General features: G+C 48.8%; 1 long non-coding RNA gene across 1 annotated transcript in view; it reads left to right on the forward strand.

Moving 5' to 3' along the window:
- Positions 1-6,757: 6,757 nt before the first annotated feature.
- LOC311426438 overlaps positions 6,758-13,118 on the forward strand; it is a 403,748-nt gene continuing 397,387 nt past the window's right edge. Inside the window, exon 1 of the long non-coding RNA XR_014686755.1 lies at positions 6,758-7,448. This is a non-coding gene — a long non-coding RNA (uncharacterized lncRNA). The remainder of the gene's footprint in view (positions 7,449-13,118) is intronic.

The following is a 13,118-nucleotide window of genomic DNA, read 5'->3' on the forward strand; positions in this document are numbered from 1 at the left end:
TCTTTATCTCAACTCATGGGCTTCACTTTCCTGTTTCTCTCCTCCATCTCAGAGAGGGAGGGGGGATGGTGAGAGAATGGCTGTGTGCTGTTTAGCTGCCAGCCAAGTTAAACCACAAAACTGTATTCCATGGTAGTTGTGTAGTCATAACAAGGAGAAATGCTAAGTAGATAAGTGGACAGCAGGAGGCCTCACTGTTCCAAAATAAGGTAGAAGCTTGAGAAAAACAGGATGAGCAGTGTGAGAACAGTAAAACAAAGATCACAAGTTCTCAAAACATAACGGAGAAATTAAAGGGTTGAAAAAAGAAGAAAAATTGTACATATATGGTACAGAGGAACATTGAGTAGCTTGTGAACCTGTAGTACTCAGCCAATGAGGAAACAGGGGAGGTGATGAGGTGTCAGGTAATAGGGAATAAAAGGTTATGATAAAAGGCGGTATGCTGGCTGGGCAGCTGCATCGCTTCTGGGCTGCCAGCTGAGACGACGAGTATTTTACTGACTCGATTCACCTTCTCCCTCAGCAGCTTCTGCAACTCGTCGTGTAGGACTCCATACTGCAGTTTTCCATCTCCGATGCTTCCCCACAATACGACAGGACCCATCAGTGAACAGGGCATATTGCTTCTCATTCTCTGGTAGCTTGTTGTACAGTGGGGCTTCTTCAGCATGACCCACCTCCTCCTCCAGTGATATCATAGAATCATAGAATCACAGACTATCCCGGGTTGGAAGGGACACATAAGGATCATCAAGTCCAACTCCTGGCACCGCACAGGTCTGCCCAAAAGTTTAGACCATGTGGCTAAGTGCACAGTCCAATCACTTCTTAAATTCAGACAGGCTTGGTGCAGTGACTACGTCCCTGGGGAGCCTGTTCCAGTGTGCGACCACCCTTTCAGTGAAGAACCTCTTCCTGATGTCCAGCCTAAACACCTATCACTGGTGTTTACAGAGAATAGGTCACCTGCCTCTCCACTCCCCCTTGCGAGGAAGTTGTAACCGTGATGAGATCCCCCCTCAGCTTCCTCTTCTCCAGGCTGAACAGGCCCAGTGCCTTCAGCCACTCCTCATACATCTTCCCCTCTAGGCCATTCACCATCTTCGTCGCCCTCCTCTGGCCACTCTCCAAAAGTTTAATGTCCTTTTTGTACTGTGGTGCTCAGAACTGCACACAGTACTCGAGGTGAGGCCGCACCAGCACAGAGTAGAGCAGGACAATCACCTCCCTCGACTGACTAGCGATGCTGTGCTTGATGCATCCCAGGATACGGTTGGCCCTCCTGGCTGCCAGGGCACACTTTCTTTTTTCCGTCTAAGCTCAAGTAGAAGATCCCTGGTCAGCCAGGCCGGCCTTCTGCCCCGCCTGCCTTCCGATATTTTGGAATCGCCTGATCTTGTGCTTTTAGGAGGCAGTGCTTAAAGACTGACCTTCCCATGATCGAAAAACCTGAAATTCGGTCAGTTTCTGATATCTGGCCAGGAGATTAAGGAGACGGGGAGAGCTGAAGAACAACTAAAAGACAAAGCTTGCAGGGGACATTGCACTAGTCTCTGACATACAGCCAAGTTAGACAAAGGAGAAGGACAAGAGGGAGGAAGACTATGAGCCTTCAGCACGAGAGACCCCCAGAGACCCCCAGAGGGACCACCGGAGACTAATACGCATGCTCCAGTAGGAGGGTTTGGATTCCGGAAACTAATTATAATAACCCTGGTGTTTTTTTAGAAGTAGTAATGAATATGTATTAGCCTAGGAGCATAAAAATCAGCTGCTTCATGTGACTGGTGTTATAAATGGCTCAGGATTCAAATTAGGATTAAATAAAAAATAGGATTTATTGAAAGAATATAAAGGAATAGAGGTAAGCAAACAGCGCTGGGTGCACCGGGAGTCTCCGCTCCACCAGGACGCACACCAGTTACATCAAGCAGCTGATGTACAAGCTTGTAACCTGCTTGCGTAGAACCTGACCATGGTATCAACCAGGCAGAAAACCGTGGCCTCCACATCTCGTGCGGCATCTCCAGCCACGGTCACCAGTGTGGCTACTCAGACGGAGGGATTGGGGAAACACGTAGCTGTCCAAGTCCTGGGCTGCAGAGTGTGCCCCAGCCTTCTGTCGGTCTCCGACAGCAGTAGTGGGTATGCCTGTGGGAGGTGTGCCCAGGTTGAAGAACTGCTCAGCCAGGTAGCGGAGCTCCGGGAGGAGGTGAACAGGCTCAGGAGCATCAGGGAATCAGAGATGGAAATTGACTGGTGGAGGTGCACTCTACCCTCTCTGAGGCAGGCTCATGAGTCCGGCCCTCCTCCCAGCCTGCCTGCTGACAGGACAGTGAGAAGCTGAATTTGGCTTGGTCCTTGGCTTGGTGTAAGCACTGCTCTGTAACAATTAAAAACAATTACAACATCAGCATATTATTAACATTCTTCTCATCCTAAACCAGAACATAACATTCTATCAGCTACTAGGAAGAAACACCCTTTTTATCAATCTTTAAACAGCAATTACTAAAGCTAAATTTTCCACAGACTTCTTCTTCTTGTGCTAGTAAATAATCCAAAGCTAGGCAATTTTGATACAAAGCAGTTCTCATCTTTAAAACTCATTTAGATCAGTTCTCATCATTTATAACTATTTCTATTACAGCTAATAACCTAATTATTCTATTAAGTATATATACTGAGGTCCTATAGCCCCAGGATCTGTCTTCTGCCCACATAGCTGGATCATAATAGGCAAACGCCTTCAGGGTCTATTCAGGTTTGTGTTACCGTTCGGCCTGTCAGGGTGATCCAGCTCCTGGAAAACGAATCACAATTTTATATGGGTTTAAAAAAGGTTCTTATGTTATTTTCTCGGGACAACCTGATCTTAGTGTGGGAGAAGTCCGGTCGAGGCCCTCTCACTTGGCAGTCAATACCCATAGGGGTTGCCTCCCTCAGTAGACCATACACACCGCAGTGGAGGGTCCTGCCCCGGTCTTGCCTTCTCCCTTTCCTCCCTTTAGGCTTGTCCCCTTTATTTAGCATCCTTAATTCATGCAGAGTCTTGTTGCCAGAATATTAGTTCTTCCTTAGCTTGAGTTTCAGTTTCCCAGGAGCAGGACTCAACCCTCCAAGTTTCAGTAGTTACTGGTCCTTTTATTCTGGATGCGTGGGTCCCTTTCTGCGGTTCTCACAGCTGTTTCAGTAGTCAGTGAAACAAGGTACAGTCCCTCACATCGGGGGTTCAGTGATTCTTCCCTCTCGTGGCTGCTTGTTGAAACACTTTCTTTTTTATCTTCTGACAAGTTAAGCAACGGTTATGTAGTTTGCTTTGCTGTAGCAGGATTCATCTGATAGCCATGGCTACATTCACATTTGTAGCCACCTTTCAGGTTGATACAGATTTGACTACAGATACCAGGATTTTGGCATTCATCACTATCTCCACAGTTTCCCAGCTGGACAGTCACATTCATTTATGTTGCATTCCTTCAGGGGCTCATCACCCCAGTCCTTGCAGTCTCTCTGCTGGTTACACACTTTATTGATATCTATGCATTCTCCACTTCTGCACTTGAATTTGCCAGGTCCAGAGCACTGAATAACATTGTTACAGTTTGCTTCATCAGTGCCATCCAGATAGTCTCTCACACCACTGCACTGCCTACTCCCATGGACACAGTTCCCATCTTCACATCTGAACTGGTCTGGCCTGCAGGTCCAGGAAGGGCAGTTAATTTCATCACTTCCATCCTTACAATAAGGATCTCTGTCACATCGCCACAATTCTCTTCATCTTCTCCACTGTCACAGTCTTTTTCACCATCACATTTCCATGACACTGTTCTCATATGACACAGCTCAGCACTTTCGTCAGACCCATCTTCACAATCCGGGTCCCCATCACACTGCCATCTGTTTGGCACACACTGACCACTGTTGCACACAAAGTCAGATTCAGCACACATCTTCTTCACACAAGCACTCTCATCACTGCCATCTGAGCAGTCTTCACATTTTGCTCTAGCACCATCGGCAGCAGTGCACAGGCTGGCGAGGGCGAGCAGCAGGCAGAGTGCCCTGCACCGTCACCTGTGTCACTTATACTACTCCTATTACCCATGCTGTTAGTGTCAGTGGCATCCTCCTGGTACCGTTTCTGTCTTTGTCTCCCCCCTTTTCTTTTTGCCACTGGCCATTCACCACAAATGGATGAGACACATCATTACTAGTTAGGAAAGAGAGTGTAACGTCTACTATATGGCTGCAGGCAGTGCCAGCTGCAACCTTAGGTTTGTGAAAGAGCCTGCCGGTGGTCATTTGGCAGTGTAATCTGCGTCTCTGCACTCCTGCCCTGCAATAGAGCTAAGTCGTCATTAGTAATAGTTATAACACCGATCTGGGGACTAATAGTCTTTTTTGCATTGCAAGATAAACCTTTTATGAAAAGAATGCTAGAGTGAAGCAGCACAGCCGCTGCTGCCTCCATGGTTATGTCAGACAGACTGCAGGGTCCTGATGTCCGCCCCTCTGCTCTGTGCCAACTCGCCACACAGTGAGAGTCGACTGCCTGTGTCCACTGACGCCTCTGATCTCCCATAGCAACTCGATCTCGGATGTCCCGCAATTACTTCAATTTTCCCGCGTTTTGCAGCTTCTGTCAGGTCTATTCTGTGTCTCTCAGAGCCGTCCAAGGCTCTGCAGCGTCTCTCAGGGCTCTCTCTGTCCAGCGGTAGTCCCTCCGTAGTTTCTCTGGTCTCCCAGCGCCGCTCCAGTCTCTCGGCGCCGCTCCGGTCTCTCGGCCTCTTCAGGTCTCAGCGAGTCCAGGTCTCGGCCTGTGCGGGCCTCATATGTTGCAGGAAGCACAGCCGAAAGCACCAGTAGAGTCAGATCATGCTCCTGCCTTTTTCTTGTCACAGTCAAAACATTTAAGAGCAAAAATAGGATACACAAGATACACCGGGCCCATATATTAGGCAGCACCACTCAAAACTTGGATAAAACAGCACTTCTTTTCAGTCTGTCAAGCACTTCATTCGTCTCTGCCCACTCCCCTTGCGGAGAGTACGGAACAACGGATCGGAACTCTGCACTCGCTTTGCAGCAATGCTGCGTCTCACTCACACAGCACAATCGCACATGGAGGCCTCCAGCACATCTCATTCATACCACAGGAATATAATTTAGAATGATAACCAACCAAATAAATATTGTCTCTGACTGTGTTCTTCGTGAAGTGACTTGTAACACTTTGTTTCAAACCCTTACACTTACACAAATACTTTCAACACAAAATACATACAATATGCAAATATTACAATATACAAAATGTCAACACAAAATACATACATAAAAACACATACAATTATTAACACTCCAGTTAGTATCCCTCCAGCAGCTGAAAACATACCGTTTGTCTGCAGTTTCAGGAGATCTTTGCTCCTGCGGTGAGCAGCTGAGAGTGGAGTCTCCTCCGAGCAAAACGCTCAGGGTGCACCTAGGGGCGTCCACGCTGCAGCCAATCCCGCAGCTGAGCAGAGTGTCTCCTGCCTGGCTCACCAAAATGACTCACAGAAAGCTGACTCCACAATCAGTAAGATTGTAAAGTAGGTATGTTTACTCAGTTCCATGCAGCACGGGGCGGGTAGTCCCACCAGAGTCATGCACGCCTAAAGTGGCAAATTGCTCTAGTAAAGAGTTACATATACATGAACATTCCTATACATATACATATTCCTAACCTGTCCCTTTGTGAACAGTCCTCCTTATCTCAGACCCCTTGATTAAAGTCTGAACCATGAGGTTTTTTTTGATCTGGTTCTCGGGGTCCGAGAGGCTCCTGTTATCTGGTGGTATAAGTGCAGCACAGGCACAAATGTAGCACATATTCATTCTTAATCAATTGCTCTCTAATTTCTAATTCCAATGTTTCAGCTTGCTCTTTTCCGGATCCACGGGTATTCTACTATTAATGTTCAAAGCCTGACAGACCCCGTCCTCCGTGGATCAAAATACATGGGGTCTTAAGGGTTCTTTTGGTCATTCTATCATATAATACTGGATCATTTTCAATTTACTCTTTAATTTTCTGGGGCCCCTATTGTTCCAATTTCTAATCATTATTCATAATGGACTTTTTGGTCATATATCTGGTAATTTGCTCCCTTTCTGGTCCTTGGTCTTCGATTTTATCTGACCCATCCGGGAATTTTACTAGTGGCAATTCCCACAGCCCTTGGTTGCCCCCAGTGAGAGTGTCTTGCAGGGGGTTTAGGACCTATCACCCACCCACGTATCACTCCATTCACCGGCCCAGCCCCCCCCAACAGGAGATTAGAACCAGTGAGAAAACAAAAAGACCTCCACGCTGACTTTAGAAGTCTCAGTTACACTCTCACACACAAACACTGGCAACCGCACCTTTACCCAACCGGACGGTATCTTACGAATCAGTCGTCTTCATCCAGAATCCAACTGGACGGTATCCACAAGCATCTCTGCTGTCTTCGTCTGGGATTGAACCAGACGGTATCCACAAACGACTGTCGTCTTCATCCGGTTTGATTCTGGACACCGGAATCCAACCGAACGGTATCCAAACGACCCTGTCGTCTTCGTCCGGATCTTCGCGCGCAGAATTACGGGCAAAAAACAGCGGGCAAGGGAGCTCAAAAAAAAATCAAATTCTTTGCTTACCTTTATTCAGGTTCAGGATGGTATTAGTCCCCATCCGACTCAAACAGGAGCCACCAAATGGTGGGGCGCCTCTCCTAGATTAAATCAGAATTCAGGAACTATAGCCATCCCGGACGAGCCCCCAAATTGTTATAAATGGCTCAGGATTCAAATTAGGATTAAATGAAAAATAGGATTTATTGAAAGAATATAAAGGAATAGAGGTAAGCAAACAGCGCTGGGTGCACCGGGAGTCTCTGCTCCACCAGGACGCACACCAGTTACATCAAGCAGCTGATTTTTATGCTCCTAGACTAATACATATTCATTACTACTTCTAAAAAAAATAGATTATTATAATTAGCTTCCGGGGTCCAGTCCCTCCTACTGGAGCATGCGCAGTCTCCTCTGGGGGTCTCTTCTGGGGGTCTCTAGGGGTTTTTCATGCTGAAGGCTCATAGTCTTCCTCTCCCCCTTTGTACTTACTTGGCACCATGCCAAGTTTATAGAACATTCTCTGCAGGTCTTGTCTCCCAGCCGTCCTTCAGCTTCTTTTTCCTTCCTCTTAATCTCTCGGCCCCCCTAACCAGATACCAAAGATCCACATAGTATCCCATAACAGTCACTAGTTGTTATCAGTTGTTCTGAAACTCCCAGACATCAAACACAAACAGCTTTCTTATTTGACGCTTCACGAGTAATTAAAACATTCTTCCCCAGCCATTCACAGACACATCTATAGCAGTGTTAAGTTAATCTCGAAGAAGACAGGAAAAAAGGCTGTAACTGTTAGAAATAGAAGTCTGGAATAACAAAAGCAAACAGGTTCATAAATTTAAGGAGTATTTTCTGAAGACTTGATAAATTGACTAGAATGAGGGGGAGACTGGGACACACTGCATCTGTGGTTCAAGAATTAAATTGCCAGTGCAGGGCCCAGAGGCAGACAGGATTCAAACAGAATTGTTCTTTATGGACACGAATTGTTAAAACATTCCTCACACTGGTGTGCGTCTTGGTGGAGCAGAGACATCACAAATACCCAGAAGAAGTAAAAGAAATTTAGGCGTATCATTTTTTTGCTGAGGCGATTGGCTCTGGGGCAGACGTGTTCTGCAGCGGAGCAGGGGACTGAGGCGGGCAGGGCTTTTTGTCCGGCATCGAGGCCACTCGGGGGAGCCGCCGGGACCCGGCAGTCCTCGCGAGGGAGGCTGATGAGGCGCGGGCGGAGCCAGCAGCGCCCCCTCCCAGGCTGTTTAAAAGTTGCCCCTAGGGAGCGCGAGCGACCAGGAGCGCAGTGAACAGGACGGGCAAACAGGGCGTGGCGCGTTGAAGGGCGTGGCGCAGCAGTTTGCGCGGCAGTTTGCGCGGGCAGGGTGAGCGGGGGGCCCATCGTCGCTCTGTTGCAGCTGCCTCTCCCTTCGGTGCTTGTAACCTGCTTGCTTAGAACCTGACCATGGTATCAACCAGGCAGAAAACCGTGGCCTCCGCATCTCATGCGGCATCTCCAGCCACGGTCACCAGTGTGGCTACTCAGACGGAGGGATCGGGGAAACACGTAGCTGTCCAGGTCCTGGGCTGCAGAGTGTGCCCCAGCCTTCTGTCGGTCTCCGACAGCAGTGGTGGGTATGCCTGTGGGAGGTGTGCCCAGGTTGAAGAACTGCTCAGCCAGGTAGCGGAGCTCCGGGAGGAGGTGAACAGGCTCAGGAGCATCAGGGAATCAGAGATGGAAATTGACTGGTGGAGGTGCACTCTACCCTCTCTGAGGCAGGCTCACGAGCCTGCCACAGCACAGGCGTCTCCTGTTATGCAGAAGACGGAGGTTCCCTCCTCCTGCCAGGCAGCGGGAGGAGACCTAGATCAAGGGGGGGAATGGAGGCAGGTGCCTATTCGGGGTGGTAGGCGAGCCCTCTCTCTGCCCACCTCACCTTCTCATCTACCCTTAAATAATTGATATGAAGGACTAGAACAAGACAATCTGAATGACAAAGTAGATAAAAACCCGTCCCAGTTGGAGGGGGCGCCTAAGACAAGGCGACCTACACATCGCATTGCCACATCATCCTTCAAAAAAGAAAGAAGGGCCATTGTTATGGGGGGCTCCCTTCTGAAAGGGACAGAGGGACCGATATGCCGACCGGACCCAACCCGCAGAGAAGTCTGTTGCCTCCCTGGGGCTCGAGTGAGAGACTTTGCCAAGAAAGTCAAGCGCCTGGTACGGCCCACTGACTACTACCCGCTACTGGTCTTTCAGGCTGGTAGCGATGAAGTAGCAACGAGAAGTCCGACGGCGATCAAAAGAGACTTTAGGGATTTGGGGCGACTACTTAGAGGATCAGGGGCGCAGGTTGTGTTTGCCTCTGTCCTTCCGATAGGGGGGATCGAAGCTGAAAGGCGTGCTGTTCACATAAACTCATGGCTTCGAGACTGGTGTGACCGGCAGAACTTTGGGTTCTTTGATCACGGGAAGGTCTATGCTACACCGGGCCTGATGGCACCGGATGGGATGCGCCTCTCTCGGAGAGGGGTAAGGATCTTTGGTCAGGAGTTGGCAGGGCTGATAGATAGGGCTTTAAACTAGAGTCGAAGGGGGAAGGGGCTAAAACCAGGCACGCCGGTGAAGACCTAAGGGATGGTACGCTAGAATCAGAGGGGCTGTGTGCCAGTGAGGTCCTTTGGTCAGATCCACAAGGTGCTGAGTGTAAGGAGACGCACCTGAAGTGCTTCTACACGAACGCACGCAGTATGAGGAATAAAATGGATGAGCTAGAAGTCCTGGCCCAGTCCCGCAACTACGACATCATCGGCATAAGCGAAACCTGGTGGGATGAGTCCTGTGACTGGGGTGTTGCGATAGATGGTTACAGGCTCTTCAGGAGGGACAGGCAGGGTAGGCGAGGTGGAGGGGTGGCGATGTATGTGAAGCAGGGGCTGGACTGTGTGGAACTTCAGGTCGGCAATGGCAAAGTTGAGAGCCTCTGGGTAAGGATCAAGGGACGAACGAATAAAGGGGATGTCGTTGTGGGAGTCTATTACAGACCGCCTGGCCAGGACGATAGCGCCGATAAATTATTCTTTACAGAACTAAGAGAGGCCTCGAGATTAACTCCCCTTGTCCTTATGGGGGACTTCAACTTGCCAGACGTTAACTGGGAGTGCCACACGGCTGACACGAGCAAGTCCAGGAGGTTCATGAAGCACCTATACGATAACTTCTTGGTGCAGGTGCTAACGGAGCCAACTAGGAAAGGAGCCCTCCTAGACCTGTTGCTGGAAAACAGAGAGGGTCTGGTGGGAGATGTGGTGATTGGTGGCCGCCTTGGTCATAGCGACCATGAAGTGGTTGAGTTCAAAATTTACGGTGACAGAAGGAAAAGTGCCACCAAAACCTCATCCCTAGGTATGGGGAAAGCGGACTTCAGGCTGCTCAGGGAACTAGTCAGCAAGGTCCCCTGGGAAACTGCTCTTGAAGGCCTCGATGTCCACCAGTGCTGGTCATTCTTTAAGCGATGCCTCCTAGAAGCACAAGATCAGGCAATTCCTAAATATCGCAAGTCAGGCAGGCGGGGCAGGAGGCCGGCGTGGCTGACCAGGAACATTCTAATGGAGATTAGGCGGAGAGTGTTTCGCTACTGGAAGGAGGGCCAGGTGTCATGGAAAGAATACAGGGATGCTGTTCATGTTTGTAGGGAGAAAATTCGTGTGGCCAAAGCACACCTAGAGTTGAAGCTGGCTATGTCTGTGAGAGAAAATAAAAAGGTTTTTTTTAGATATGTGAATGGAAAAAGGAGAACTAAAGAATACATAGGGCCGCTCCTTGATAGGGAAGGTCTCCTCACAGACAATGACATAGGCAAAGCAGAGATGCTTAACGCCTTCTTTGCCTCTGTCTTCAATGCCGATGATGGGCTTCGGGACCCAGGGTGCCCTGAGCTGGAGGACCGGGACAGTGGGGATGACAAACTCCCAACCGACCCTGAACGTGTGCGGGATTTGCTACTCCACCTGGATCCCTACAAGTCCATGGGTCCGGATGGGATTCATCCCCGGGTGCTGAAAGAGCTGGCGGACGTCATCGCGGAACCTCTCTCAATTATTTTTCAATGATCCTGGGAATTTGGAGAGGTCCCAGTAGACTGGAAGCTGGCAAATGTTGTGCCGATTTTCAAGAAGGGTCAGAAAGAAGACCCTAGCAATTACAGGCCTGTCAGTCTCACGTCAGTGCCTGGTAAAATCATGGAGAAGATGGTTCTTGAACTTATTGAGGCGCACCTGGGGGACAAAGCAGTCATTGGTCCCAGCCAGCATGGGTTTGTGAAGGGTAGGTCCTGCCTAACTAACCTGATTTCCTCTTATGGTAAGATCACCCGTATGGTGGACCAAGGGAAACCAGCTGATGTGATTTTTTTGGACTTCAGCAAGGCTTTTGACACGGTTTCCCATAGGATCCTACTGGACAAAATGTCCACCATACAGCTAATTAAAAACATCATACGATGGGTGAGCAATTGGCTAACGGGCAGGGCCCAAAGGGTTATGGTAAATGGGGCTGCGTCAGGCTGGCGGGCGGTCACCAGTGGGGTCCCTCAAGGCTCCATTTTAGGGCCGGTACTTTTCAATATTTTTATAAACGATCTGGATGTAGGAATAGAGGGTATTTTGAGCAAGTTTGCTGATGACACCAAACTTGGAGGAGTTGTGGACTCGAATGAGGGCGGAAAGGCCTTGCAGAGGGATCTGGATAGGTTGGAGAGCTGGGCGATCACCAACCGCATGAAGTTCAATAAGAGCAAGTGCCGGGTCCTGCACCTGGGATGGGGAAACCCTGGCTGCACGTACAGACTGGGCGATGAGACGCTGGAGAGCAGCCTAGAAGAGAGGGATCTGGGGGTCGTGGTAGACAGCAAGTTGAATATGAGCCAGCAGTGTGCCCTGGCAGCCAGGAGGGCCAACCGTGTCCTGGGGTGCATCAAGCACGGCATCGCTAGTAGGTCAAGGGAGGTGATTGTCCCGCTCTACTCTGCGCTGGTGCGGCCTCACCTCGAGTACTGTGTGCAGTTCTGGGCACCACAGTATAAAAAGGACATGAAACTGTTGGAGAGTGTCCAGAGGAGGGCTACGAAGATGGTGAAAGGCCTGGAGGGGAAGACGTACGAAGAACGGCTGAGGTCACTGGGCCTGTTCAGCCTGGAGAAGAGGAGGCTGAGGGGAGACCTCATCACAGTCTACAACTTCCTCGTAAGGGGGTGTCGAGAGGCAGGAGACCTTTTCTCCATTAACACCAGTGACAGGACCCGCGGGAACGGGGTTAAGCTGAGGCAGGGGAAATTTAGGCTTGACATCAGGAGGGGGTTCTTCACAGAGAGGGTGGTTGCACACTGGAACAGGCTCCCCAGGGAAGTGGTCACTGCACCGAGCCTGTCTGAATTTAAGAAGAGATTGGACTGTGCACTTAGTCACATGGTCTGAACTTTTGGGTAGACCTGTGCGGTGTCAAGAGTTGGACTTGATGATCCTTAAGGGTCCCTTCCAACTCAGGATATTCTATGATTCTATGATTCAATGACAGAGTATACATAGATTCTATTGGGGTGCCTAGAGTAGTTTCCGATGAACAGAAAGCCAGGAATCAAATTGCTGCAGGGTTTGAGTCACTGTTCTGGTGGGTAACAAACAATAAAAATGTGGATTGGATTAATTATATCTATTCTAATCAGCAGAGATTCATAATTTATACAAGGGATGCGATGAGAGGAATCACTGAACAACTAGATGCCACCAGCAAAATGGCTTGGGAAAAGAGAATAGCATTAGATATGATGCTGGAGGCGGAAGGAGGGGTATGTGTGATACTGAGCAACCATTGTTGCACTCTTATACCCAACAATACTGTCCCAGATGGCTCAGTAACTAGAGCATTGCAAGGGCTTACCGCCCTTGCCAGTGAATTGGCAGAAAAAGTAGGCATATCGTAGTTGTAGGAGTTTTGATAGCCATTGGTTGCTGCATTATCCCCTGTGTAAGAGGACTAGTACAGTGGTTAACTGAAACCGCACTATTGAAACAAATGACCATGGAGCCACCAACTTACTCTGATAAGGTGATAATGAGGGGATTGAAAAGCAAAGAAAGCAAAGAAGAAGAAGAAATCTACCAAATTACACCTTAGAGAAGGGTTTTGCAAAAATCAACAGTTTATAAAGAAGAAAAGGGGGGAATTGTGGGAATAGAAATGTTGTTTTTGTAGAGTTACATTGTTTGGGGGAAAGTAATGTGGTACTGAGATATGCTTACAGTGATAAGAAAGCTTAGCAGGCGACCTTGTAAAATGCAGACAAACAGACTCCTTAGGACAATTAGGTGAAAATCACGGTGTTAAGTCAAGTCAGATAAGTGAAGAAACATTACCCCTTCAAGCAGTTAAAACGTCAAAAGAAATTTGAAATTTAACA

This window comes from Aythya ferina, assembly GCF_964211825.1.
Source record: "Aythya ferina genome assembly, chromosome: W".
In the NCBI taxonomy this organism is placed as follows: domain Eukaryota; kingdom Metazoa; phylum Chordata; class Aves; order Anseriformes; family Anatidae; genus Aythya; species Aythya ferina.